This window comes from Phyllostomus hastatus, unplaced genomic scaffold, assembly GCF_019186645.2.
Source record: "Phyllostomus hastatus isolate PE091 unplaced genomic scaffold, TTU_PhHast_1.1 phas_scaffold_182, whole genome shotgun sequence".
NCBI lineage: Eukaryota > Metazoa > Chordata > Mammalia > Chiroptera > Phyllostomidae > Phyllostomus > Phyllostomus hastatus.
Window position 1 is genome coordinate 29,833,169 of NW_025334013.1, and position 4,808 is coordinate 29,837,976.

General features: G+C 43.1%; 1 pseudogene; it reads right to left on the bottom strand.

Moving 5' to 3' along the window:
* LOC123832103 lies at nucleotides 1-1,006 on the bottom strand (annotated as a pseudogene).
* Between the last annotated feature and the right edge of the window lie 3,802 nt (nucleotides 1,007-4,808).

Sequence of the window (4,808 nt, forward strand, 5' to 3'; positions counted from 1 at the left end):
TTATAAATGATCTCAGTCATCATCATCATCATGATCATCATCATCATCATCTTTATGTTTTCTTTTAATGGGTCTGATGATTCATTGGAAGTATTTAGTGATAATAAGAATGTTTTTGGACCCCATTAATAATGGATTAACTGGCACAATCTGAACTGCTCATGTTGCAGGAATTCATACTGTTAGAGCTGGGGGCTGAAGTGGGTATTTGTGTTGTAAATCTTGGCCCTGGGAGGGACACTGGGGTCCTTACCTGAGTTGAATCAGATGGGGCTTGTGGTGCTGGTATGCCTGGAGTGGTCTTGGTCTGCTAGTGACCGAACCAACACTTAACCATGGAACCATTATTCTTTCCACAGAAGTAGATGCCTTTTTTTTGTAAAGACTTAAGTCTATCGTTTAGAGCAGTCAGGCAGTGTCTATCAAGTGGAGCCCTGGCTAGTATGGCTCATGGATTGCAGGCCAGCCTGAGAACCAAAAAGTCCCTGATTCAATTCCCAGTCACAGCACATGCCTGGGTTGCAGGCTGGGTCCCCAGTTGGGGGTGTACAAGAGGCAACTAGTCAATGTTTCTCTCCCTCTTTCTCCTTCCCTTCCTCTTTGTCTAAAAATGAATCAAATCTAAAAAAAAAATCAAGTTCCAAAAAAATCTATCAAGTGGCAATCTAGGGCTTGAATTTGGCTTGATTGATGGCAAAGGGGTTTAATTTCTTTGTCTTGAAAAATCAAATTAAAAAATCTCTTGGGAGAGGACAGGTTAAAAGCTGGTCAGCACAACAATGGATTGCCAATGGCACATCATCTGCATCAACAATAGCTTTCTTAGCATGGCTTAAATAAATTTTTGCAACATTTAGAATTGTGGTCACAAATTGGGAGGCAAACTCCCACATCTGATTTATAACTCTTGCTCCATATTCTGTAGTCCCCATGTTCTTCAGGATTTGTGCTGTCATCTGCACGTCTTTTACACACTCCTGGGAGAAGCCATCTTGCCAGACTCCATGATATCTGGTGATCAGATTTTTTTTCTTTAAATATATTTGATCGATTATGCTATTACAATTGTCCCATTTCCCTACTTCACTCCCCTCTACCCTGCACACTCTCTCCCACCCACATTCCCCCTCTTCAGTTCATGTCCATGTGTCATAAGTTCTTTGGCTTCTACATTTCCCATCCTATTCTTGGCTTGCCCCTATCTATTTTCTACCTACCACCTATGCTACTTATTCTCTGTACCTTTTCCCCCCTCTCTTCTCCTCCCACTTCCCTGTCGCTAACCCTCCATGTAATCTCCATTTCTGTGATTCTGTTCCTGTTCTAGTTGTTTGCTTAGTTTGTTTCTGTTTTTGTTTTAGGTATGGTTGTTAATAATTGTGAGTTTGCTGTCATTTTACTATACATGTTTTTGATCTTCTTTTTCTTAGATAAGTCCCTTTAACATTTCATATAATAAGGGCTTGGTGATGATGAACTCCTTTAACTTGGCCTTATCTGAGTAGCCCTTTATCTGCCCTTCCATTCCACATGGAAGTTTTGCTGGAGAGAGCAATCTCGGATGTAGGTCCTTGCCTTTCATGACTTGGAATACTTCTTTCCAGCCCCTTCTTGCCTGCAAGGTCTCTTTTGAGAAATCAGCTGACAGTCTGATGGGAACTCCTTTGTAGGTAACTGTCTCCTTATCTCTTGCTGCTTCTAGGATTCTTTCCTTCATTTTAATCTTGGGTAATGTAATTATGATGTGCCTTGGTGTATTCCTCCTTGGGTCCAACTTGTTTGGGACTCTCTGAGATTCCTGGACTTCCTGTAAGTCTATTTCCTTTGCTATATTGGGGAAGTTCTCCTTTATTATTCAAATAACTTTTCCACTTGTTGCTCTTCCTCTTCTCCTTCTGGTACTCCTATAATTCAGATGCTGGAACATTTAAAGATGTCCTGGAGGTTCCTAAGCCTCTCCTCATTTTTCTGAGTTCTTGTTTCTTCATTGTTTTCTGTTTGGTTCTTTCTTTCTTTCTTTCTTCTGGTCCACTCTATTGTTTTGAGTACTAGTTTTCTTCCCATCACTATTGGTTCCCTGTGCATTTTCCTTCATTTCACTATCGTAGCCTTCATTTTTTTATCTAATTTGTGACCAAATTCAACTAATTCTGTGAGCTTCCTGATGGTGATCAGATCTTGAGCTAATCCCATGTGAATGTATTTCAGTTTTGGTCTTTATGCAAGATCTTTGCCTAGCATTTTTTTTCCCAAACCCTGGTAAACCTTGCCCACCTCACCCTTCAGCCCTACGCTGCCATGCACTGTGAGCAGGATGCTCTGGCCTTTTCATATTTTCTTAAGCAGTTTTTATAAGGTGAGAATTATGTATTCTTCAAGGTGTTTCTCTCTTTATTAGGCTCTGATATTGTGTTACATTCATAAATTGAACTGAGAAAATTTTCAACTTCTTATATGTTCTAAAGTCAACAGGAATAAATGAGGGCAAGAGTCTCTTCGGAAGTGACTCTGGGTTCCCGGAGTGGATCAGCTGGGTGAGCACTGCAGAGCCAGTTCCTCCAAGGACTGGCAGGGGGACCTGGTGCCACCTGCAGTCTGGTAGAGGAAGTGCGAGCAGTGGCTCCCAGAAGGATCGAGAGACGTCCTTCTTTCACCCTCTTTTCCCCAACCCTTGACTGTTTCCTCAAGGGTTGAGAAGCCCTGGACCATTCATCTAAATGATTTCCAATGGTAGTAGCTAAGGTGGTACCCCAAGGATGGGGACAGAATCCAGACCGTGGCCAAGACAGGATGACATATGATTGCCCTTAGTATAAAACCCAAACTCCTGACCATGGCCCCCAATGCCTACCCCTGATTTTAAGTATTCCTATTTTCCCCCTCCTCACTCAACACCTACCACAATGTCCTTTTTAAATTTCTGTCCCTTAAACGTGGAGAGTTCCTTCTGTTTTAGGTGCTTTGCACTTGCTATTCCTCCTGTCTGAAACATTCCTTCCACAGGTAGTCTGTGGTCATTTCCATCGTTTAAACTCAGCTCAGATTTCAACTCCTCAAAGAAACTTTCCTTGATCACACTATTAAAATACCGTATTTTTTTTCGGACTATAAGATGCACTTTCCTCCCCAAATTTGGTAGGAAAATGGGGGCTCGTCTTATAGTCTGAATGTAGCTTACCTGGCTCACTGTGGGGGGGGGGGGCGGCCTATGTTATTTATATTATTAAGTATTTTACCACATTTTTTGCTTCAAAAAATTTTTTTTCCTATTTTCCTCCTCTAAAACCTCAGTGCATCTTATGGTCCAGTGTGCCTTACAGTCCGAAAAATTTGGTAGTCTCCCGCCCTATTATGCTATTTTTTTATAGCTATTATCACTATCAAAAGTTACATTATCTACTTTGTTTATATACTCAATGTTTCTCTTGTTTCTCTTCCTCCATTAGATATAAGGCCTGCCAGGAGATGCTTGTTTCTCATTCACCCACAGATCCTCAGCGTCTAGATCAATGGCTAACAATGCACACATTTATGTGCCATGATCCTTGTCCTCACAAAAGAATGAGTCTATTAATTACACAATGAATTAACTATAAGTAGAGTGAAGTGTTTGGGGCAGTGGTGCAAGACCCTCTCTTGCACTCTGTTCACTTCTGGCTCCAAGGTCCATTCTATTACTCTGTAGGCAATTTCTGTTGTAAGACTCTGGCTTCCCCTGGAAACTGTTCAGAACTCAGAGGATTCACCCACGAATAAGGCCTTGAAACAGGGCAAGGTGTGTACCGCCAGGCCCAGTTCTCCAAAGTTTTGGGGTCTAGCTAGGTTTCGGGCTGCAGCTGCTGTGTCCCTGTATCCCCTGAGCTAGAACAGGCAACATTGATAGCCAACCTGTGTGGGCTGTGTGCTCCTCCAGTCCCTGCTTGGATCTTTAGCAGGCCTTAGCTTGTGGTCTGGTCTCTACAATTAATGCCTTTACAAGCTCCACTTGATTCCCCATTCTCAATGTCCTCCTTGTTTGCAGGCTGACCTACAGAGGGCGTGGTCCCAACAGAAGCTGAAGTTGGGAGCTGCTTCCACCAAACCTTCTGCTTGTCCTCAGGACCTCCTGTTCTAGAAGTTTCTCCCTCCAGGGAGATCAGGAAGTTTCTTCCCTTGAGAGATAACTTCTTTCAGCTGCTTCCTGCAAAGATTACAAAGACATTCCAAAACGCCTCTTTGTAATCTACACTAATGCAATTAGCTCCGGGCCTAGTGAAGTTTCAGAAAGCTGGGCTCCCGGAAAGCCCCATGAGGCCCCGACCTACAGACACCTCCGTTGAAGGCCGAGCAAGTGAGGGTCCAGATCTCACTCCATCTTGGGACCTCCCGGTACAGCCCCACCTTGTCTGAAAGTACTGGATACATACTTAGCACTTAATGAACAGGAGACATAAATACCCCTAATTCATGTAATAAAAAAATTTAAATGTGCGATGCACGGTGGTAATGTTTTACATGGATTATCAGTACTTCATTTAAGCAGGTCCCATTACAATTTCCATTTTACAGATGAAGAAATGGGTTCAGAAAAATTAAGTGGCTTCATCACAAAACTTGTTGCACTCTTTCATTCCCCCAAATGTAACGGAGCAACGTAGGGAGACAATGCCAGACAGCAGATAGTGCAGGAACACCGGCGAGCTAGTGGGAGCCAAAGACGGTGACACGCTCCCTGCGGTCAGCTGCTTCCAGTCTGTGTTGCGGGAGGGTTCCATTACGAATAAACACAGGCCGGAAGTGTTCCTGTCGGCCGCGTTTCTGATGCACAC